This window comes from Alligator mississippiensis, chromosome 4 (assembly GCF_030867095.1).
Source record: "Alligator mississippiensis isolate rAllMis1 chromosome 4, rAllMis1, whole genome shotgun sequence".
In the NCBI taxonomy this organism is placed as follows: Eukaryota; Metazoa; Chordata; order Crocodylia; family Alligatoridae; genus Alligator; species Alligator mississippiensis.
In genome coordinates, this window is record NC_081827.1 from 22,317,090 (window position 1) to 22,342,271 (window position 25,182).

At 41.7% G+C, this 25,182-nt stretch overlaps 1 protein-coding gene and 1 long non-coding RNA gene across 2 annotated transcripts in view; one reads left to right on the forward strand and one right to left on the reverse strand.

The window, feature by feature from the left end:
• Positions 1-817, reverse strand: part of LOC109283151 (uncharacterized) — a 40,656-nt gene extending 39,839 nt beyond the window's left edge. The window contains exon 1 of the long non-coding RNA XR_002090229.2: positions 736-817. This is a non-coding gene — a long non-coding RNA (uncharacterized LOC109283151). The remainder of the gene's footprint in view (positions 1-735) is intronic.
• MAGI2 (membrane associated guanylate kinase, WW and PDZ domain containing 2) overlaps positions 1-25,182 on the forward strand; it is a 1,249,850-nt gene that overhangs the window by 242,977 nt on the left and 981,691 nt on the right. The gene's annotated exons all lie outside the window — the stretch shown is intronic.

Sequence of the window (25,182 nt, forward strand, 5' to 3'; positions counted from 1 at the left end):
CTGCCATGCTGTGCTAGGAGGTCTGGCCTGGCCACAGTCCCCCTCCTTTGGGTAGAATGCCCTGAGTGCTCCACCCCTGCAGGCATGGATACCAGCCCCTGTGCTGCCGCCTGGCCATGGAGTTCCCCACTGCCCTCAAAAGGCCCCCTCCCTGTCCCCTTCCTTCACTGGAGGGGCAGCCAACCTCCCTGCCCTGCCCTGCCACAGCCCCAGCCCCCCAACCCAGACTTACCTGCCTGCAGCTCTGGGGCTGCGCGCAGGCACACGTGGTGCTTCCTGCATACAAGCACCCCTCCCCCTGCTCCCACCAGTAGAGCAAAGCAAAACCTAGACATTTGGTAAGATTTGAAAAAAAAGGTCTAAAAAAGAAGACATGTCTGGGAAAACCTGGATGTATAGTAACCCCGCAGATTAGTCTAAGCGGCACAGTTTGAACTGATAAGCAAATGAACACAAATTCACCTTTGATTTAAGAGATGCAGCTATATGCCTGCAGTGGCTCAAGCCAGAAGCCGGGGGGTGCTCGAGCATGCCTGCCAGCCACTCCAAGGTTTATTGCTGCTCCCTGATGGAGCAGAGTGGGTGTGGCCAGACCCCAGGCCTGCTCTGCCTGGGTGGGGAGGCAGGGGGAAAGGTAGTAGCACTATATTCATAAAAGCTTGAACAAAAATAGTTCTGTCTCTGAAAAACTATAAACTGAAAATAAAACACAGCATGGCAGCTGTGTTTGCTTACTTTTCCTGCTCTCCTCAAAGTCTCTGGGATTTGCAGTCCGGTACCAGAGAAACGGGACTCCACAGGGTTGCTCATCACTTCCTCTTCTTGCTTCCAGGTGCTTCTGGGATTTGTAGTCCACAGTCACAGCTGGCACTAAGTTTATCAGAGCAAGGCAGCTCTGTACTGAGAGGAAGAGAGGATTAACCCCCCCTGCCTCCCAGGCCCCAGATGCCAGTTGGGGTTTGCCTGGAGGGGCCAGTGAGCCAGCCCTCACTGCTCCAGCTAGGGGCAGGGCCACCCCTGCTCTCTGGAGCAGACAGCACAGCCCAGCCTAGGGCTACAATGCATGCTGGGATTCTAAGGGATTCTGATTCAACTAGAACCAGGAAGGGGTCTGGGTTAGAAGTTTCATAAACCACTTTGACACAAGTTGGTTGAGACTGATATTACATTCAACCAGGTTTATCTTAAACCAGTTTCAGCCATTTTGAAACTGGTTTATGTGCTCCGAACTTCTGTTCTGTTACAGGTTTAATTCAGTTTCTGATCACTTAAATCGGTCTGTGTGTAACTTCTGTCCCTAGCCTTAGAGTGAAAATGAAAAGGTTGCTCTGTGCAGAACATGGAAAGATTATTTTATTCTACCTCTCTCATTGAAAACTCTGAAAATAAGATGTGAATAACAAAAACCAATTATTTGGAGAATTACAGTGTTTCAGAGGGGGCTGATTCAAAGTCAGTATCTGTGAGAACAACTCTAGTTTTGGGTAAGTTCTTCATATCTGTTTGCTATTGGCTATAAAGACTAAACTGATCATTAGATGTGCTGTTAGAAATACAGTGGACTGTCAGACATGACCTCTGATAGAGACTGTGGAAGCATCTAAAGAACACTGATGACCAGCAAAGGATAATAAAGTGTAGTGGTTTCTAACCCAGATGCCCACATCATTGGGTAGATACCTAAGTATAGGTCATCTGATTTTTCAGAAGCTTTGAGCATCCTTAAATCATTTTGAAGTTTCTGGGCACTGCAGGGGCTCAGCACTCTTAAACAAACAGATCAATAAGGATGCAAGGTTGGAAATTTTGATCAAAATGCATTACTCCAACAGTCTCCCTATAACTCATCATTTCTTGGGAGAAAGAAATATCTTCAGCTTAGAGAGAGACTCATTTATGTGCCCTTCAAGGTTGACTGTAGAAGGAAAATATTAATAATTGTTGTAATTAATAATTATTTTTTATTTTATTTATGCAATTTATATGAGATTTATTGGTGGGGGAGAAAGTATTTTTTCTGTGGTAGCTTTCCTTAGCTGTGACAATGCCACTGTCCTCACTATGGTTTCTAAGGCTTGTCTGAGAATAAAATCATGATTTTTTTTTTTAGCTCTGCTTTTGCCATGTCTGTCCGGGGGACTCAGTTAGCTTGCAGTGGCAAATGGTAATAGGCTAGATCTTTAGCTAGTATATACCATCATTTTTTCACTGGAACTAATAGACATGACATTGTAGAGAGCGGCTGGTATTCCTTGTAAGAGATCGTATCCATAACTGGCTTCTGGATGGATGGTAACAATTAAAGTTGCATGAAGCTTTAAGTGGCCTATTAAAACCTGTTTGTTGGTTTAAACCTACAAGTACCAAATACTCCAATTTTATGCATTGTAAAGTTTGGTTTAAAAACTTCCTGTTAGTCTGAACTGGACTATTTATTTTCTAGTGTTATCCAAAGCATACACTAAAGAATCACTATCTGTTTGTTCAAAGAAAGCGTTGGTTTTTTTTTTCCTTAAAGAAACTACTCTGACAAATATTTGCAGGAGAAATTGAGTATCTTTCACTGAAGATATGATGAAATTTAAAGCAAGTAGAAACAGTCTTCAATTTTCTTCTCTTGTTTGAATAATCAGCTTTGAAAAGCTTGAAATTAATAGAAGATGAAAGCCTGAAACATTATTTTTCAATTGAGACCAGTTTATCTGATTTCCACAGGAATGTCACAAATTAAATTTTTATGTGCATGTATATAATTTTATAACGATTGTATAAATAATCCTATGTTGGCTTGCAAAATGAGATGAAAATAGCACCAAAGACTGTTGGCTGCATTCTTATAGCTAAGTCTCAGGGAAGAAAAAATCTATTATGATTATAATTATTTCTTGCTCCTTTAAGATGAAATGAAGCTAATGGTTGTCATGACCCAAAGGTCTGATTTTTTTTGTGTGTGCGCTTCGGTACTAAGAATTATCCCCGTGGGTTTACAGCTTCGTTGCACAGAGGAGTTCTGCTGCGCAGAGAACCCGCGTGCAGGAAAGTGTTCCCGCCAGTTTGCAGCAGTCTTTGCAGGGTGCATTTTCTTTGCAACACAGAAATGCACGGTGCAAAGGAGTTCCCGCTCGTCGTATGCAAATTTGTGTCCCACTATTGGCTAGTACTAAATTATTCACACGTGGCGGCTAGCGATTGGCCTGCTAGCCGTATAAGAGGCTTGAGCAGTTTTTGTCCAAGCCGAAGAGGACTCTGCATCCATCTCGTGGGGACTCTGGGTGTGCGCGGCAGGGTAATAAAAACCCTGTGTGTTGCTCAGAGGAGTTTGGCGGCCTGATCCACTGCCCACCTCTTCCCGTCTTCGAGCGGAGCCTACTATAAGACGTAACGACGAGTTTAATGCGCGCTTGTCCTGGACATCCGGAGTTCTGTCCACGTGGAGCCTAGCAACCTCCACGTGTGTTCGTGTTCTGTCTGCGTGGAGCCTTGCAACCTCCACGTGTGTTCGTGTTTTCTGTTATAACCACAACTCAAGCAAGTTCTCAGCCTGCACCGCAACCATCTCGGTGTAAGTAAACAATCTTAAAATCAACCGTTACGTGTCTGTGCCTAATTCTAGCTCGGCGCCCGCCCTCTCCGACCCGGCCTGCCTGGGCTGCCGGCCACAGCCCGCGTGCAGAGCGACGAAAGGGCCCGGGGCCCAACCCGGCCCGCACAATGGTAACCACTTTATTCTGGAACAGTGCACTGTTCTTAGCATTAGGTTTTTAAAATAACATTTTTTTTTCTCTTTTAAGTATGAAACTTTCTAATATTTAAGTGAAGCTGCATTCAGATTTAGTCTTGTTTTCCAAACCTCTCTATTACAGGAGTATTCGTTCTGTGCTGACTTTTGCCGGCAGCTTCTAAGATTTCAAACTTGTAATGGCCAAGAGCCAGATTATGCTATGTATTCACTAGAGTTGGTTTTATGCAGGAAAAAATAAGCACCTTTAGATGCATTAGTATTTCCAAGATGCCAGGGGTTTGTAATTTGTTAGCTATTTCATAAGATCCTGCCCTATCTTCTTTCCATTCTTGTGGAACTGGCTGGGAATTTTTACACCCCATCCCAAAAGAGGTGTGTTAGAGTTCTGGAGTTTGCATGTGTTTTTGTGTGCGTGTGTGTGTTCAGGATCTAAGATTCATTTTAGCCCTTAGTTTGGGGAATATGACATATGGACAGGAGGCTCTTTGTCTTCCACATAAAGTGGCCAGGGATGGTGTAGTTCATGTACCTGCTCCAAAGCCTGTGAAACTCCATGGGACTGGGCCTTAGGAAGGCAAGTCATCAGATGAAAATTAGTATTATTAAAGATGTATGTCATATTTATCAAATGGTTACATGGAAAAAAAATTGTTGGACAGTAAAGTGAACAACTTATTTTTTTGCAGTAGAACTCACCACACCGCTCAGAACAGGAGTCACTGTCTCGAGTGCAGAGGTACATAATGTATTTTAACAGAACGTTTTTTCCCTAGTGTGGATTTGTGTTCACATTAAAAGGCTTTCACTTAGCAGGGCCCTCACTTTGAGGGTCAAAGTACCCTTTTAAAAGTTCCAATATTCTGTAACTTCGATTTGGTTTTTTTTAAGAGCTCTACAAAAGTTACAAGTGCCTGATATGTTCCTGAAAAAGCAGGATGGTTCCATAAATAGATTTACAAGCCAGTTGCTCTCGTCAACTTCATAGCATCTATGCCCTTTACATCCCAAAAAATCCTTCTTTTTTCTGCTTCATCTGGCCAGGGCTATTAAGTAATGACAGGGGAGCAGTAAGTGACTTGTACAGAAAGCAATTAATTGTCATTAAAAGCTCTGTTGTCACAGGAAGATCATAGCTGTCTGGATAAGTGCATACCTGTTTTTTTTTCTGTTTGTACCAAGGGCATTTGATGTGCCAGGAGCATCAGACTAAATTTGTGGTGGTGAAATAGTTGATACAGAACATCTGACCCCAGTGGTCCTGTCTACGTTAGGAAACCTATAATTTCCCATGGTTACTAATGTTTCTTCAGCTCCACTATATTGGCAATATTAGAAGCCCTAATAAAGATGATGTATCAGCAGCCAGAGTCAGTCATCACCATGTTGATTAAAATTACTTTTTTTTGTCCACTTGGAGAAGAATTGTAACGAAAAGCTCGTGTTGAGAACACCTGGTGTGACTGCTCCTTTTACAGTAGAACCCCTAAGCTTGGTGACCTGGATGTGGCTGATCCAATGTCAGCAAGAGCAGAAAGGACTTAGAAAAGGCCAACACCATGTTGGCAAGAATGGTTGGGTCAGAATAGCTCCTTTCTGTTAGATGTTATGGCACTTGCCAGCTCAGTAAGCATAGCCAGCTTTACAGCCAAGAGCAAAGAAATGAACTCTTATCTCCACCTGTTCATTCAGTTCTGCTCTTCCGGAGAGTGAAACAATGGTCCTTGTTCTTTCTGTTTCAAATCCGTGTTATACATAGATGCTGTCATTTTAGAATACTGAAAATGAACATCTACATGTGCATACAGGCCTTCTGTGTCTCCAGATACCCCTGGTGCTCCTAGTGCCATTCTCCCAGCTTTTCTGTCTCTACTTTTTTGTTACACACACTTGTTGTATTTAGAGCTTCTTTTAATAGCTGGGGGCATTCTCTAGTGGCTTTGTATAGCATGATCACAAAGGCTAAGTACAGACCATCAAAAAGCCCGAGGCTGAATTGGTTCAATCTTTGCAGGTTAAAGTTGTATATACTGAACTGATAAGCAAGTGAACAGCCATCCACTTTGATTCTGGAAATGCAGCCACATGCTTGCAGTGGCTCAGGCCAAAAGTCAGAAAGTGCTAGAGCACACCTCCCTGCTTAGCTGCAGCAGAAAGCTTTGGCCAAGGCTCCCCTACCCAACCACCCTGCAAGATGGGTTTGCAGGGGAGGTACAAAACGTCCTGGGATGCTGAAGGACTGTGAGTTAACTTGAATCTGGAGAGGACCTGGGACAGAAGTTCAATAAACTGATTTAACCTAAATAAGTTAAGGCCGATACTACATCCATCCAGGTTTATCTTAAATTGGTTTTGGCCATTTTGAATGCAGCTTATGTGCACTGAACATCTGTTGTGTTACAGATCTGAAGCAGTTTCTGACCACTTATACTGGTTTATGTGCATCTTATTTCTCTAAAGGGAATCCAGTCTTGTTTGGGCCTGACTGCTACTGTAACACTAAACAATCTTTGTTGTTTTCCCATTATACAAAATCAAATGCAGAAGAGGACATTCTCATTTCAAAAGTAGATCAGTGGACTCTACACAGTTTGCGTTAGTAGGGCTGACCAGTACGTACCAAATCCATGTACGGTGCATTGATAAGACTTCTACTTGGAGGCTTGGAAGAATTCCTCATGAATTCTTTTCATGACCACATGCTATGAAATTCTGCTGCAAACCTGTACATGTAATTGAATAGGCTTTAGAGAATGTTTTAAATTAAAACAGGAAGACATAGTCTCCCCTTCCCAAGTTAGCAAGAGGATAGTGGTCATGGCACTGGGTCTTGTACTTGACCATGTTCTAGTCTTATTTCTCATTCTGTTCCTTTTTAAAATGCTGCTGTATAGAGGAGTTTGTGTGATTGCAGGAAGCTCCATGCTTCTGAATCCATATGAGAATGATGAAGCATCTCAGAATAATTGCTCTTAAGGATGTAGCAGGTTTCATCACAAATTCAGAAACTACATACACCTCGCACTGATGGATGCAGTGGGGGAGCAGCTGTGGGCACCCATTCATTTTAGAAGGAGCTTTATTTCCACTGGTGGAAGGTTTTAGAGAAATATTTATCTAGGCTCATACCTGCTGCATTGGATCATGTGGTTTGCTAGAGTTGGTTAAAAAATTTCCAGTGGAATTCTCTCTTTGCACCTTCCTATGGGATCATGCTGTTTTTACACAATCAAAACATTTCTTTGTGAATTTCAAATATCTATCTATCTATCTATCTATCTATCTATCTATCTATCTATCAGCATCTTAAGTTTGAAATATTTTGTCTAAGAGCAATAAGGTGGAAGTATCTCACCTTGGCTTATTACAACCTTTATGGTTTATTAGATAATAAAGATGTATTGAATTATAAAAAAGTTGAAAAGGGGCTTCAGCCTAGTTGGATTGAGCAGTTTCAATTTGCTCCTTCAATATTTTCCAATAAATGCATGGGGAATTCATTTTCCAGGAATTTTGTGAGATTTTGGTATGTCAGAATTTTCTACAGAATGGGAATTCCAAGTTTCAACCATCTGGTTGTTTAAGACAACACCAAAAAAACCCATGTGATTTTACTGCAGTGGTAAAGTCTACCTTTTGAGAAAGATAAGACAGACAAAAGATGGGAGAGGAAAACCAAGATACAAAGGTGAAGGGATTTTGCCATGGTCACATGGTTTATCAGTTGCAAAACCAGGAATAAAATCATAGGGTTGGAGAAAACCTCAACGGTCAGCTATTCCAACATCCTGCATGCATATAAGAATGCTTCTCCTAAGCAGAAGAGAATGCAAGTATCCTGACCTCCTGCACCATGTGTAAGTTATTCTTGATGTGCTAGTAAACATACAAATTATAGGTAATGTAATTTGTTCTGTAAAATCTCTTTTTTCCATTCTTTATATGCAACTCTGCTGTCAGCAGACGGGTGAAACCTTAAAAGCAGGGTTCATTACATTAGGCCATATGCATGTTATCACTCGCATCAACCTGGAGAAACCTTTAAAATAAGGTTTATGATATTGCATGAATACACATTATCATTCACATCGGTCTGCCAATTTTGTCAGTGCGATTGTTGAGGCAGATGTCAACGTTCTCTTTTAACAAAAATGTGAAATAATGTGAGAATCCAAAAGCACTGCATTTTCAAGTTACAGATTGTTGTAGCTGTTTCTGCCATTGGGGGATTGTAGAGGATTATCTGGTAAATACTGTGAGGAGGAGGGAGGAATTCCAAACTCCCGTTTCAAAACTTTTAGTTTGCTTACAGTCCTCTGCAATTCTTACATTCAATGGGAAAATTACCTATCTTCGAGAGCACTTGGACAATATCAGCTCCTCTGTAAATTTAAGTCTGTGTCAATCGATCTATAGAACAGCGGTGGAAATGTATCCTTGTCTGCAAAAATATTAATTTAAGCCCATAATGGTTATTAAATTAATAGGTCAGTAAGGCAAAACTTTTGGGTGGGAAAGAAATTGTGTCCAGAACACTGGGAGTACACCGATGTTTTCTGAGACAGGATCTCCTCTGAAATATCCATCAACCATTAGTTGTCTCCTAATTTGGTCTATGTCAGATAGAGGAAGGGTTGAGTCAAGTTGGCTTGGATTTAAAGATATGGTTGTGTGGGCTGTAGGTGCAAATAAAGTGCATGACAAATTTATGCAAAATCAAATTGGGATTCTGTTTCAGTTAGGTTAGACTATACACAGCTAGTCTTTGGGAGATAGCCAGTGTTTGAATAACAAAATATGAGGGAGGGGTTGGCATATGGCTGGTCTACAGTATTGTGCATGTTGCTTGCAGTAATTAATAACAACATTTGTATGCAAATAGAAAATTCACAATTTCAACATAACAAAGGGAATGAAGCAGAACTTTTGCTGTCACAAATGTTTTCCTATTCCCTTTGAATTCAACACTTGGAGACAGTACTAGTTTTTTAAAACATCTCCTTTCAAGGTCAAAAGTGGTGATGTTGCCTTTTTTTTCACTTTCTTGGACTTTTTCTCATCTGCATAAACCAGCATAAAGTGCTGCCAAATGAGCGTCTTGCATCACTTTTAACATGCTTTTTGCACAGCTGTAAATGACTACTCGAGGTTCAGTACATTGTACTACTTTGCTCTCTGCTTTTAAAAATAAAATCTGTCCTCATCTGAAAGCCTTTTTGAGATCTACTTTCACCATATATAGTAGCTTTTCTTCCCTTTCATGTTTTACACCAGCTTGGACAGTGAATGTGCACTTATCGTTTAATCTTTGCTTATGGTTGGAGAGCTTGATTCATTAGTACCTGGTTCCAGCTTTGTGCTGTTGTAACTTCATAATGGAGTTTCACCACCATTTATCTGCAATAATGTAGATGGTCTAAAGTTCACGGTCTACATTCTATGCCATTTTTATATTTGGGTTCTTATGTATTCACACCTTGCTATAGATTTGGGGTTGCAGGATTTTGTTGGGTCGTTGGATTTTGTTTAAAACCAAACAATCTTTTCCTTTAATGAAAATCAAAATATTGTTTGCTAAAACACCCCTCCCCACCCTAGCCCAATCCACAGGGACATCTCTTTAACAGGTATTTTCTTGTTAGTAAAGGATATGCCATACCTCTAAGAGGTTTTACTACAGAGACTCTGATAATTCCCTTAGGATGTTTTCTGGAAACATGGCTAGCTATTAAGGCTATAATATGACTAAAGGGAAAAGTCTGAGTCTGACCAGTAGAATAGCTCCCCAAATTAAATTTAACTTCCCTGCCTAAAAAAAAGGCTACAGCTTAAATAATTGATACTGTAAGTAATGATGGTCCTCTATATTTTTACAAATGTCTCAAAACACTTTACAGTGCTCATCTGTGCCTCAATCTCTCCACTGGCACAATAAGCAGCGGAGTTAGGAGGATTTGTTTTCTTTCATAGATACGTTAAGTATACATTTAGCTTAGGTAACACATACCTCACAACCACAAGTTTCCCTCTGTACTCTGTCCCAGCCCTCCCACTATCTTTATTTCTCTAGCATATGTCACAGAAGCCCCCATGTAGTGGTGCCTGCAGTGATGCATGTTTGGGATTAATGTTCATCATGGCATTCTTTCTTTAAGAGGAAAAAAAAGCTTTTTTTTTTTCCTATCCTGTCACTTCATCGCAAAAAGGCACTTTTCGAACCTCCATTTGATCTCTTAAAACAACTTGGATAAACTTTCAGTGATAGAAAGTGATCATTTCCTTGACACTCTCCTCTAGGCAAGGAGAGGCCAGACTGTGCAGGGAGATGGGGGAAGTATTTGAAAGACAAATCTTTTATATAAAGAAGAAATTCCTATAGGGCCCTAGAATCTCTTATTTTAAGTTTGAGTTCAGATTTGTTTTGAAAGCCTTATTGCACCCGAAAGGTTTAATGGAATAATACTTAGCCCTTTTCTGTTTCGAAGCGCTCTGGAAATGTTAATCTTATGGCACCCTGATGAAGTACAGGAGGTGACTTTGTCTGAAGTGACAGAGGGACTCAGTGTCAGAACAACGATGAAAGTCAAAAGAAGGGAAGCGGGGGTGCATGCGTGTATAAGAGGGAGCTACTCTGAGTATAGCCCTTCTTTATTTAACACGCTCTCCCTTTCTGCTCTGAAAGAGCAAAGTTGCAGTCTCACAGCTTTATACTTCTACACAGGGAGAATTAGAAATACATAGACAGGATTTGGGGTTTAAGTGTTTTTCTCGCACCTCTTGCTGTATTTACAACCCGACTGATTAGGCAAATGGGTCTATTTTGTCCTGTGACGGCAGTGATGAAATGTGCTGATTTCAGTGGAGCAAGTTCAAGTCCTGTAGGACCTGACCTACACATGTTCCTTGGGCAGAGGAATGTGGAACCTAGTTGCAAGCTTATTTTTACCTGCTGAAAATGGCCTAGGGTTAAATGTCCCATATTATTTTAAAGCACAGATTTGTGTTTAAAAATGGGAATTCAAGTGCAACTAAATCATTGACAATGCATTTAATAATTTGCAGTTATGTTTTATGTCTATAGAGGGCAGCAAAGAGCTGCACATTAAAACTTCTGCAGCCAGTAACTTGCAGAGTCTAATTTGCCTCTAGCAGTTGCTTTGTCAGATGTGATTTTTTTTGGGGGGGGGGGGGGGGGGAGAGGTTATTCCTTTTAAAATTGAAAAATAATATAATGAGAATTCAAGCCACTGTGAAAACCTTTTCAGACCAGGGCTCAGTTTTGAGCCCAAGCACAAGGGACTGCTTTCTATGGGTAGGTTTAAAATTATGAATGGGGGTAGTTGAAATTAAGAGACTGACCTCGGGCAAAGTAAGGTAACGAATCGTTCGATGCAGACTCTGCTAATCATAAGCTAAACCAGGCTTATCAGTCTCATTGCCTCTAGCCAATTTAGGATATTAGAAACAGGATTTTATTAAATCTTTAGAAGCTGATTTGTTTCTTAAGTCTTTCCCATTGGAAGGGCAGGCTGCATGCATGCTGCAGATAAAAGTACCAGATATTAAACTGTTAACTCACTCAGTTTTGTTCCTCTTCTAAGAAAAATGTTCTCCTCCCTTGCAGAGCTGCTGTAGGTTCCAGATGTTTTGGCAAAAATATTGCATTTGTTTGGGAGTGAAGGGGACAAACTGAATTCTGGAGCCAGTGGAGACCTGTAAACATTTTGGCTAGGGGCAGAAGTTACACATACACTGGTTTAAGCCATCAGAAACTGGTTTAAACCTGTAACAGAACAGAAGTTCAGTGCACATAAACCAGTTTCACCCATTTTGAAACTAGTTTAAGATGAACCTGGTTCAATGTAGTATCAGACTTAACTGACTTAGGTCAAGCTGGTTTATGGAATGTCTGTCCCAGATTCCTTCCTGGTTCAAGTTAAATCAGACTCCCCCAGCATCCCAAGATGCTTTCCAGCGCTGGGCTGGGCAGTGCTGTCTGCCCCAGCAGAGAAAGATGAAGGGGGAGGGAGGGAGGGCCAGGGGACTGCCCGTCCTCCACCCGTCCAGCAAACCCTGGCTGAGATCTGGGGCAGGGAAGGGGTTTAAACAACCCTTTCCCCACTCACATTTACTGCTGGGTGCCACAGTGGACTACAAATCCCAGAGGCACCTGGAAGCAGCCCCTGGCTATGCCTGGAAGCAGGAAGAGCTGCTGTGAGTTTGGACCGCAAATCCCAGAGACCTCAGAGGCAGCAGGAAGAGGAAGTGAACACACAGCCCATGCTGGCTTTAGCGCCCCCCCCCCCCCCTTGCTTCTGGCCTGAGCCCCTGCAGGCATGTGGCTGCATTTTCTGAATCTGAAGTAAATGTGTCCAGTTGTTTCTCAGTTTTAATCTCCACAGTTTAGACTAACCTGCAAAGACTGAATTGATTCAGCCTCAGGCTTTTTGACTGTCTGTACTCAGCCAGTGTCCAAATCCCTAAATATCTCCACAAAGCAGGTCTGTGAGGCAAGAGATGGAGAAAGAACCAAGATGTTAAACCCCCTATTGTTCATCCAAGAGCAGATCTGCAAGAAGAGGTTTCTGCAAGCTTGAGCCTGTAGTAGCACACAGAAAACCCTCCCTCCCTTTTCCAGTCCCTGTTGTATTTTTTTTTTTTTTTTTTTTTTGGTCTACATCCCAGTCCAAATGAAATTAGTGAGAATTTTGTTGGTAATTGCTTTTGAGGCTGGCATTTGGAATTAAATAAAGTGTCTTTATAGTGTATTTTTGCGTGTTCTCTCTCTCTCTATTACTCTGCCTTGCCTTTTGCTATTTTTCTGAGCTAAATCAAAGCACATCATTTTCCATATTAACACTAGTCAAATGGATGTAACCTCTGAAGCAGGAATGTATTGGTATAAGAAGCAACTCTCAATTTCTTGAGCAGTAGCATGTTTGATCTTTGTAATGCAGGTATTTATACCTGCTGAGGGATGTCAGCTCATATGCTTTTTTGTGATGTGTAATAATGCCTGCCTGCCAGGAATCGAACCTTTAGATTATTGCCAATTGTTACATTTCCTTGATAGTTTCAATCTTTAGAAACTTTGGTGGTTAGCGCATATAACCAGCTCAAATACTGGTTGTAGTCTCACGTTGTCAGTTATAGCTTTCATCTCTTATATCTTGAGGCAGTGTTAGACTGGGAGTGTATATGTGTGGTTATATAAATTCAAGAAGAGCTGTATGAAATGTTTCCAAATATGCCAGAATTAACACTTGAATTTAGGATGATTGCCCATTTGATCTGATTTATCACTTCTAACCCTAGTCTCAACAAATTTACCTGGAATTTAATATAGATTCAGTGTCATATTTGTTGAATTGTGAAAAATGTCCCTGATCAAGAGATGATATCCTTTCCTCTTATTTACATGCCAGAGATTCTTACAGCTATTTGTCAACTTCTGTGATCCTACAGAAATCACATTTTAATTCGGTATATCTTGATCTGTATTTTTTGAGCGTGTCTTTCTTAAACGGCCATTTGGAAGTCTTGGCCACAAATACAAAATGTAATGATGGGAAAGAAAAGGGTAAAAAGAAAAGGATCGTGGATCCAGTGATTTCCTGCATCTTGAATATCTTGCTTTTTGACTGTTTTGGCACTCTCGGGATAATAACAGTACTCACCTTACAACCTCACATAGCCGAACCTTTAAGCAGTTAACCTCCAAAACTGCTCAGCCTATCAGTCATGTGGAAACACCATGCAGGAGTTTATATTCTATGAAAAGATGACAATTTATTCATATAAAACAATAGGAAATATGCTGTACTGTTTGTTCTAAGCTGCTTTTTCACATTTTGCAATTAATCTCAGGCCCTTCTCCCCACAGAAGTGTGCTCCAGCTGTGAATTTCCAGGCTTCCTAATTCATGGTTTACCAGCAGTAGGTTTTTACCTGAAAGGTCTGTTCTCTACTGCTGGTGTTTTAGATGCAAATTAAGGCTTTGTCTCCCTGCTGCTGGAAATCACCATTGCTGGCCACAGTAGGAGAAAATAATGTATGATAAAAGAACTGCTTCCTGGTAGCTTTTGTTTTCAGGTGCTGAAATGCTCTGGTGAGTGGAACGATTTGTTATCTAGGTATGTGACCTCTTTTTAACTCCATCTCTCTTGCTCATCTGGCTCATCTCCAAATCAGGGCTGTTTCATACATTCCATGTTAAGGGTGTAAAAAGGTTTGTGTGTCTGAGATGGGGAAAAACTAGACCTTGAGACAAAAATCCTTAAAAGTGATGCTGTAAAAATCAACTGGATGGGACAAAGCCCAGGCACAAATGTATGTACTTAAGAATGAGTGGCAAATGTCAGAAAGTGAGCCTGGGTAGGTCCAGGCTTGCTGCAATGGGAGTGGAGTGAATATACAGAGGAGCATGTGCCATGCAGGTAAGGGGATTTCTGCCTTCCCTTGCTGTGATCCTGGATCCCAGAGTCCCTGTGTTCAAGCAGCTCTGGATCCTGGTGCTCTTTGCTTTTCCCCTGACTCTTCCCCCCCCCCCCCACCCTACCCCCCACCATGTGAATTCAGCAGCAGGAAAAGGAGGGGAAGACCAGTGCAAAGCCTCTGGAGTGGAGTGAAAGCAAGAGCTGTGTGTCACAGGCTGCTCATCCTCTCCTTTTCCCTAGTGCTGAATCCAGTAATGGAGGGGGAGAGGCGGAAAAGGAGGGAGGGGAAGAGGGGCAAAGAACAACAGGCTCTGGAGCTGCTTGAAAGCAAGGGACTCTGGGCAAAACCCGTGCCAACCAGCAGTGAGCTCATAGACCTCCCAGCATATGCAGGTCTCAGAGAAGGAGCTTGCTAAAGTACCAGTGAGCTCTGAGAGCTCACTGCACGTGTGGGGCACAGCCCAAGGGGGGTGAGACCGCAGCACCACACTACCCCTGGATACCCTCCTGGAAGTGAGCGACTCGGGTTTGATACTGGGGGGGGGGTGGGGAATGTAAGTGGGGTAAGAACTGTGCCTTTCACTATTTAAAACATGTTTGTTGAAACTGAGGCTGCGCTTCCTGAGCACTGTTCGTTGTTGTGTAGAAGAGCAAAAGTGCAGTGAAGCCTTGGGGAAACGCACAGAAGAGACGAGCGACTACAATGTTCTGTGTCTCTGAAGGACTGGAATATCCCACGGTGACCTCCAGGCGCTATTACAAAAGACAAACCTGAGGGCCTTGGGCTGTAAGAGGAAGGGAGAACACAGCCAAACGGTGGTAGGGGACTGCAGGGAACAAACAGTAAACTAGCAAGTTTCTCTTGGTGTGTGTAGATGAAACAAGGGTCGAAATTGAAGTGGTGGGTTTTAAAAAACACCGATTCAATTTAGGGCTGATTAAGCCCCTGTGTCATGCACACACCCCGCTGACTTACCTGCCTCTCTGGTAGGGAGGAGAGTGTCTGGTGCTTCCCTCTGCAACAGTGGTGCCCTCCCCCCACCAGTGGCACCCACCTCCAGGCACCTAGCTCAGGTGGCCCGGGGGGGGCACCGCAGCTGCAGAGGGAAGCATTGTGCCCCTGTGCAGTTCAGGCAGGCAGGCTCTGGTTGGCGGGTATGGGGGGCAGGAAATCAGGCTTGCCTCTTTTCTTTGACAGAGCCTGCTTTCCCGGGCTGCTGTCAGGCTGCCTGCAGGGCTACCTGCAGAGCTGTGGAGCTGCGTGGAGCCCAATGATTTGCTCCACTGCTGTAGGGGCAGCAAACTAAAACTCCTCAATGGAGTTTTAATTTGTTGCACCCCAGGTCATTTAAGGCACGTTACGCCACCAAATTTTTCCTACAGCAGCTGGAATTAATGCGTAATATGCTGCCAAGGTGTGCAAACACTGACACCATTAAAGGGGTGCAAAAGCATTTAGCCCACTTTAAAGTGTCATGCACACATGCCTCAATTCATCTATGCGAGCAGAGTTCGGGCATAGGCTAGCAGTTGCTCTCAGCATGGCTAATAGTAGTGCTGGTGGTGGTGGTGGTGGTGGTGCTGGTGGGGTGGGTTGGAAGGAGAATGTGTCCCAGGAAACATATGATGGAAAAATCCATTTGTTTCCTAGCCTGGGAGCCCATGGGCTTGGACTTAGTGGTGCATCCTCTGCCCTGATCCCTGTCAACACTGCTTTAGCAGCATTAGTACTGAGGTTACATGACTTGTCCTGGGGTCTTGATTATTTTGTTCTTCCCCCACAAGGTTCCACAGAACAACAATGAGCCTTATTCAAAGAAATCAAGGGAGATCCGTTGCATTTTAATACTGAGAGAGGGGAAGGTCTTCGAATCTTTTGCAGTGACTAATCTTGTTTAAATGGTGTCATAGTGGGGTTGGATTTATTTTTAATTATTAGACCAGCCTGGGGAAGTGCTGTCACAGTGCTTTGATAGCCTGTCCATTGCTCATTTAAGCATAACATGGAAAAAACAAAGGGCTTGGCTTGGAGCTAGTTACAATGCAGACAAAGTATTGTTTGAGCTTGTTTTGCCTTTCCAGTTCTCAAGCAGCAGAAATGTAATCTCGTGCTGCAGTAAGATTGAATACTTGGGCAGATCCCTGTGGTGCAGTAAATAACTCAACTAAACATTTCTCAAATTAATCATGATCTTCCATTAGAAGTTTTCCCTCCTGCTTCTAATATTTTGATAAGTATTTGGCTGGCAGCAACCAGATTATGGTCTTTGCTTTGGGATTGTGTTTAGTTCTCATTTCACACTTGCTTCCCTTATGTCAGAAAGGCATTTTGCTTTAATAAAATCATGACTTGATTAACACCCAAATCAGAATTGGGCCCAATGAGATTGTGTTTGTCATCCGAGCCCACTGATGTTCTGTTTACAGGATTTTTGTTTTTATAATGTATGCTGAACTATTTTATAGTAAAATTAAAAATAAATAGCTGTTTTTTCCTTTTTCTTCTTTTAAGGGCAGTGCACTGCTTATATTTTGCATATAGTCTATTATCATCTTTCACCCTCTATTAAACTTCAAATGTTGCACTGCACTCTGTTTTATAAATCCACTGTTCTCTCTTACTGCTTGCTACAGGTAAACAGTGCAAAAATAAATATTGATCACTGCTTTCTGTTTTGCAGAATGGAAATAGATTGCTACAATGATAAACATAGCTAATTTTTGTTTGCATAGGAAATAATGACACACTGGGTGAAGTCATACTGAGGCTAAGTTGTTCAGAGAAGGGAAGGAAGGACAATCTAATGCCTCCTGGTATTAGGAGAGCACTAAGCAGTAATGTGTCTATATTTCAGGTATAACAGCATCCCTGTTGCTGGATGCTATGGGGCCCAGGCCCAGCCTGAGCATGGCCTGTGGGCCTTGACATCACTATGGAGATGCTGGCTGGCCATGGGCCAAGCCCAGACCCATCCCCTGCAAGCAGTGCCAGGCTCAGCGGTCAGCTGGCGTGGCCCAGGCAGCTCCGCTCGCAGGGGACGAGTAGCGTCTCCATAGTGTGCTTGCAGGGGATGCAGCTGCACCAGCCGAGTGCCAAGCTTGGCACTACTTGCAAGGGACAGGGCTGGGCTTGGTGCTCAGCTGACACAGCCCCATCCCATGCGAGTGGCACTACCTGGGCTGCACCAAGCAAGCGCCATGCCCAGCCCTGTCCTCTGCAGGCGGTGCTGCAATACATGTCCACTCCTTGGATGCCTGGCCTGCAGTGAGGGTGTGCAGGGACCGGTATAAATTGACCTCATATTTTTGATCCAGGAGATCGATTTATACATCAAATCTATGAAATTCCTAACTTTCTGAATCAGAAACATAGGGTTGACATATACACTGCGTCTCCGTGTACACTTTAAAATACAGTAAATCTTGTTTTAGCAGTATATTCCCAAATGAGATTATCTTAACCCCAGTATTTCCAACTCAATGCAACCCTCTTATGGGAGAATATTTCATCAGTTTCTACAAGAGCAATCAGTATTTCTATTCCACAAATGAACAGGGTAGTTCATTCACAATTAACCACAATGTGCTACAGCCAGTGAGGGTGCAGATAAAAATCCAGTGAGCCAGACTATTCTCTGGTGTTATACACTAAATTCAGTGGGTTAATTTTGCTCTGTTTTGTACTTATTACCTGGGCCTTTTACACACACTTTCATACAAACCCATTTCACGAGGTATGTCTTCCTCAAACGGCACTAAATACATACACTTAAAAGGCTTTGGAAGAAGGCATTTCAGAGCCTGTTATCATAGTTTCTAGATGTGAGAGGGTCAAGAACCAAACAGCAGGATGGCTCTTTTCTGTTTTTGCACTAGAAGGAAATTGTTCAGGGTCTTTTTGACTGGTCTTACAAACTGAAATCATTGAACAGTTTCTAGGAAGTGCAACCATTTGGGCTGGATAAGGAAAGGTCACAATACAAAGGGAAGACAAATTGACAAAAACAGATTTGAACAAGTGCTCTTCTGATCAACACTGGTTAAGCCCACTATAGAGAGGCTGCTGAAGCTTATATGACGGGAATTACTGTATGTCTTGGTACTCAGTCTCTGTGGAGATCCAAGGTCTTATTATAGTTTGAAAGCAACTAGGTAGCCTTAAGTATAAAAACATTGATGTCTGCAACAGGTTCAGAGGAAGCCAAAATTGACACGTACAAACACAAATTTATATATTTCCTGTTGATCAGAAAGTTATCTGTATTTTTCAGCACTGCAGTATCAGTAGTAAATTTAAATTCTCAACATATCTGTTACTATTTTAGAAAGGAGAAATGGAATCACAGGAGCTAAGTTGTCATATGAAGGCCTCGTTGAAGAACAGGTTCCCATTTTTAGGTGCTGTGAAACCTGTGGTAAGGAGACAGTCACTATCCAAAAGACCTTATATTCCTACATAGATAAGATAGACACAGCAATGCCTTATTTCTCTGACTCTATCTCCATTCAAGTATTGGGAACTGGGCCAGAGAGGCTAAGTGATTGCCCAAGGTCACACAGGAAAGTTGCGGACAGAACCCAGATCTCTTGGTTCCCAGTTGAGGACATAGCCATACAATCCTCCATCTTCTCTACATCCTAGAAAACTTCTAAAGCTGGTCCCTAAGGACAAAAAAATCCTATTTCATACTTAACCATGCCAAATGCTATTGTGGACCTATTATATAGAATTCTAACATTTTACAAGCAGATTCAGACACTGCTTGTTCAAAAGGAAAGAAACATTTGTGTTTGTTAGTACATGTAGTGCTTCTCTCAAGGTCCACTTACTGATTATATAAGTTTTCCTGCCTTTAATCTGAGTACAGATGAGAATTAAGTTCTATCCATCCTTCTCTAAACATGGTTCTGTTCTGATTCCATTGAGAACTGAGTTAAACTAATGTGTATTCACATACGTAAATGTGATCAGAATTATGCCAGCCACTAAAATATGTTTCTGGGACTACTGAATTTTTAGTTTATAAAGGCCTTAGCTTTATTCTCTCAAGCAATTTGAAATAGCATGAATTTTTTTAATGATTCAGTTTTGTTCATGGACTATTTTGCTTAAAAATGTAAGTGTGAGGTTAGTGTTCTGCTTAAAATGTCTGACTATGGGAGAGTACATCGGAGATCCAATACTCTAGTCAAACGTATTTTTAAAAGTCTAAACTGTACAATACTATATTAGTTGGACCAGCAGATAATGTTAGCAGATTTGCAGTAACAAGCATTAATTTAGAACTGGCTCCAGTAGTGGTAGATACTTAGACAAGGAAATTCAGCTGCCCTCTAGTGTTGAGTAAATAGTCAAATATATGAAAACAGTCGAAGATACTTGTTCAGTTATTAGTACTACTACTAATAATAATTTGGCTGTGGCCATGCACTTTTGTATTCAGTTTGCATAAGCAATTTTTGTACAAGTTGATTGGTGGAAATATTTCTGGAAACATTAAAATCCTTTTGAACTCAAAGTCCTGAGTATCTGAAACATGAGCTTTAGCGACATTTGTTCAGCCAGTGAATATGGCCATGCAGCCAAACAAAACAATTGGGCACAATAGCATATAGTAGATGCTGTGAATAATCTAAAGACCAAGATGTCACGTAATTTATCTTACAAATACTTTTGAATAATTAATCAGTGGTGTAACGAACAGCGGGTCACCTGGGCCCCAGCCCTGTGTGTCCATTTAGAGAAAGTGTATGACTGTCAGCTGTGGCTGCTTTTGGCCCAGCTACTGCAACTGGCCTTGCCCCTGCAGCCATTTACTGCTGGTCGGGGCCCAGACCCTGATTGTTAGGTCTCTATAATTAATGCATATGAGAATATGGCAAAATACATATGGACCATATCATGAAGAAAGAAGGTAACTGAATTTAATTAATAATTTTACACTATGCTCTCAGTCCTTCTTTCACTCTAATCACTAAAGTAAAAAAAAAAAAAGTTAAAATATCTGAATAATGGGTAAAGAGGCATTCAAGGTTAGAATTTTCAGCTATTGGGAAGACTTGAAACAAAGTATTGTTCTGAGGTGTGCAGTGTTCTGTTTTTTTTCAGGTAGTATTTGGTTGCTGTCAATTTTGACATACAGACTGCTGGAGTCTTTTTTTTGTGGAAGACCAATGATAGCAAGCCATCTTCCAGATCCTGAAGGTGACGCAGAATACACAATTTGGATATGTGTTTGGAGGTGAAAGCTCAGAAAGGCATATTGTCAGACAGCACACCAGTTGGTCTGCTTAACAATCAGGTCTCCATATGCCTGTATTTATACTTGCATGCCCCCAGTTTTGTGCCAACTCTTATCTCTCTTTGTCAAGATGTTCATCTCTGCTTGTTTTGTTTGCCAGATTTACATACCTGCACTTGTTATTTCTGTCTCATTAGTAAGTTCTAACTTTTACATTTGTCCTCGAGTTTTTTAGCTTCTGTTTTTTTACTCCCTTCAGTGTCTTTTTGCTCATTTTTGCATTTAAAATTTTTCTTTCTCATTGGGTCATCCAGTAGTCAGGAAGTCCCTTTCTCCCATTATGCTTTTCTGCACCATAGCTTACTACAGCCTAGCACAACCAGATTTCCTACAAGGGTGACTCTGTCACTGGTTTTGGTCACAAGGGGTGCCTATACATGTTCGTTGAGGCTGCTCTGACACACTGTAATCACCGCACTCTAGCAGACTCCAGTGTCACGTGTATTAGCATCCCCATGCTGAAAAATGGCAGCAGGGATGCTTTACCTAAAGCTTGTTGAACAAGCTTTAGGTAAATTACCCCCACCACCATTTTTTACTGCAGGGATGCTGATACACATGATGGTCTGAGTGCTTTAATTGAAGTCTCCTCGCTCCCCCCACCTCCTGGAACATGTATATACATGCTCAAGCATGTCTGTCTCATCTACATGCTTTCCTTCTTATAAATCAAAAGGGGAAGATAAATCATGGATAAAATCCATGCTGAAGGCAGTAGATGTACTAAGGTTGGAAGCATCCCCATTCATCATAAAAATGACATCTTCTACAGGTCTTAGGAAAAGGTCCCAGTGTTTAGAGTTAGCACCAGCTCTTTGGTAAGACCCAGAGAATTCATGAAACACGTTGGAAACCATCACTTGCTGATGTGTAAATATCAAATCCTGAAGATGTTACATCTCCTAAAATATAAAGGATTATTTTCCTCATAAAATGACAAGACTATCAACATTTTAGGTCCTAAAGCCCCTACCCAGGTATGCAATGTCTGCCATGCATGCGGTCAGTTCCTAAACGGCTGTTGAAGTGAATTGCTTTGTACAATTTCTGGTCCGTGGAAGACTGCAGACTTCTCCCCTCTTCCAACCAGTAACACTACCATGCCATTGTGCTTTGGAGCCCCTGCCAGCCCAGAGCCCACCCTTTCGACACACATAGCATCTCAGCCCAATATCTCCTCAGGCTGCAAATAGGTGTCGTGTTTGTCCCAGGAGAAAGCGTTTTGTCCCATGACTCTTCAGACATTCAGTCCTGCCAGAGTATGTGAGCTAAAAGGTGCTATTGCGTTTTCCTGGGATGTCCCAGTATGCATCTACAAGGTTATCCTAGGTCATTCTCTAGCAAGCTGGCCAAGATGTGAGCTCTCTCACCAGACAATTACTGGTGGAGAAGCATCAATGCAGTTTGGAAGGGCTATATGTCTAATAGCTCTGCCCCACCTGTTTTGATCCAGGTCATAACCCAGGACAATCAGGACCGAGTCAAATGCAATGTCTATTCATAGCCTTACATTCCTTCTCGGGCCAGTCAGTTCCTGACTGATTCCTGTTTTTAATCTTTTCCAAAATGTATATTGTTCTACATGTCTTCCGCAGGCTTCAGTTGCTTCACCTGTACCTACTACTCAATCAGACGGCCATACTTCTTCTCCCTATGGATCCCTTGTTCAAGACCTACACATGTTTTTCCACTATGTTACCTAGCCTCCAGGTCACACTTTTATCTTCTGTGCGAGCTTCATCTCCTGCTGTGAACATCTGCTTTTCCTCATTCTATCAGGGCCAGGATGCCTTGAACAATTGGTAAATGCCTATTAATGGTGTGTGAAAACTGCTTTTTTTGACACCAAAGGGTGTTAGTTTATTTAATTAGTGAACAGAAAATATGCTTCAACAGTAAAACTAAAACGCATTGTGATTCACTACAGGGAGCTGAAGAAAAGACTTGCTAAAGTGCGTGTTACCAAAAAAAACAAACAACCCCTGACCAAAAAGAAACCAACTATGCAGCAGCATTATTTTAGACCAGTATTCAACTTGCATTGAAGTCCATGAAAAGACTCCGATTGACTTTAAGGGCCTGATCCAACTCCTAATTATAATATGGTGATCTGAGACAGTTAGGTACACCATTTTGGAGACTGACTAGGATTTTCAAAGCTGCGTAAGGGATTTAGGCACTGTGGCCAGGTCCGAATTGCTCTTGCAATTTTCTAAATGAGGCTTAGGTGCCCAAATTTTGTGTAAATCATGTAAAAAAGCAATCCAGAATAGACTTACTCCAGGGAGTGAAAAAAAAACCATTTTGGCTTGATCAGTTAATTAGGAGGTGCCTAAACTTCAGTTTCTGAGAGTGCTCAGAAGCCATTCTGATCAAGCACCTAAATTTCTAATTCCTGCCTAAGCAGCACCAAAATCTAGGTGAGTCCTGGGAGTTTGCCAATGGTCCTCGATCAGTTAGGTGCTTGCAGAGTATTCTCAATGCCTGATTGTCACTGCTTGAAGGCACTTGAGTCTCTGGAGATCTTGGATACCTAGCTCTGTTGGTATGGACATTTTTCAGGTAATCTCAGGAAGCTGGAGATCTCATCCCTTTGCATAAATTGAGTTCTTCATAATTTGAGTCCTGCCATATCTGCTTTCCACACAGCAAGCAGCAATGGCCTATCTGAGTGTCGGAGGAGCACTGAAGGGTACCGTAGGAACAGGTAGCAGGTGTTAGTGCTCAGCAAGTACCATGTCTTGTGTCAATAAGGAGCCATTTTTCTAAAGAGAAGCCAGTTAGATTACATATGTAGAGTGAAGACTGAGGTTATGTCTATGTTGTGGCAAGACCTCATTTTCATGTGTGCTTGAGAAAAGAGATCCCAGTGGCCCCCTGGTGTGCTTCTGCATAGGGGTGTGCTAGTTGGTGTGGTTGGGCTTGGGGTCTCCCTACCGCAACATTTTGTTCCTGTTTTATTTCAATGTTGAGATAGTTTGTACAATTCGTATAATGAACTTATGGATGTGCAGGACACTAGTTATCATAGAAATACAACTACCAATAAATATAATCTAGCACTGTGTGGGGTAATAAATAAAATATACTGAGGGGTATATGACCATCAATGAGCAGTGCTCTTTAGCTGAATATAATACTCTGATAATATTTGGTGAACATATATTTGTGAATCCTGTTGCTAATGATATTGAAAATATGGAACTGGATTTGTAAAGGTATGAGCCGTCCTTTATAGATTCCTTTAAAGGAATGAGTCCTTTAAAGGTATGAGCTGTCCTTTTAAAGAGTGCAGTGTATATAATCAGCTTTACAGAGGAAAAGAAATTTTTGTATAGAAAAGACTAGCTATGGCATAGAAATGTCACACAAGTAGCTGATGTTTTAGGGCCTCCTTTGCTTTTGTGTCAAAAGCTGGAATTGAAGAGGTTTTTTGGATCGCTATGATTCAATGGCTGCTTCAATGAAGGCTTTACTTGACAGCTTTTGAAAAATCGCTGATAGGAGTGTTATCAGATTTGGATAAGCTCAAACCGAGTTTGTATAGCTGTCACTAGGCAAACGTGTCAGTGCACTATTATCTAGTTCCAGTAAACAGACCCTTTCCTATTCTTCAAGTGAAAAATTAAAAGTACAGATTTGAGTTTGAAAGGTACTAGAAGGATCATCCAATTTGACATTAACCTAATGTACTAATGTTTGTGGTCAGGGGAGAGTTTGCAGTGTAAATGATAGGCTAGATGTGCCCATCTCATGGGAGAGGGAAAGATTTTGGAAGATAGTGAGACTGGACACGGTGTGGTAATTGCCACAGTACAGCAGACTCGATTAATCCAGTGGAATAATTGAGTCTGCTCTGGGGCACTGGAATTCCAGCTTGTCGGAGCAGTCTCGGCACTCATGTATAGGCGCTCAGTGGCTTCTGCAGATTGCATTTCTCATGTTTCTCAGGGTGGGAATATTATGGATGAGAAAGGGGAAATTGTTCTGAAATCATATAGGCCTTGGATGTACCTGAGTAACTGGGTAATCCCTTAGGAGGACAAACCCCACAATGTTTGTTCCTGTGCTCTCAGCCTGCTGTCAGCTCTAATCCCTCTGGAGATGTGTCCCCAGGGACCCTGCACACAATGCGATAACTAACGAGCACAGATATGTTTGGAAAAGCAGAGGTGGGGACAATCAACGTTTTTTATTTTATCCATCATAAAGCAGTGCCATGAATGATTTACATTGTAAATTTGAAGACTAATTTACCTGCTATTTTCCCTTGAAATGGTTTGAATAACATTGTTGTTCTTAAACTTCACATTTTTTGTAATGATTCTGATAAACCGTTTTAGTGAAGATGCAAAATAGTCATAATTTATTGTTAGGTACTAAAATGGTAAAAGGAGGTGTAGGGTGTGTATATATTGTAGTTAGACATTTCAATTTGTTGGTTTGGGCAACCATATAGTTAAGTGATAATGCTTTTGGAGATTGAGTCTATCAAGCAATAAATGGCTTTTATTCTTGATTAAAGGCTGAACTACTGATGGAGCATTTGATGAACTACAAAAGCCATCTCAAGCACTGGGTAGATTATTACTGTATGATGGGATGAAAGATACAGATGTTCAGTATTTTGCAGGGGAAGATGAGAATGGAACCAACATTTTGTGGGAATAGTTACAAGGTAGGCCTAAAACAAGATTTGTCTTCT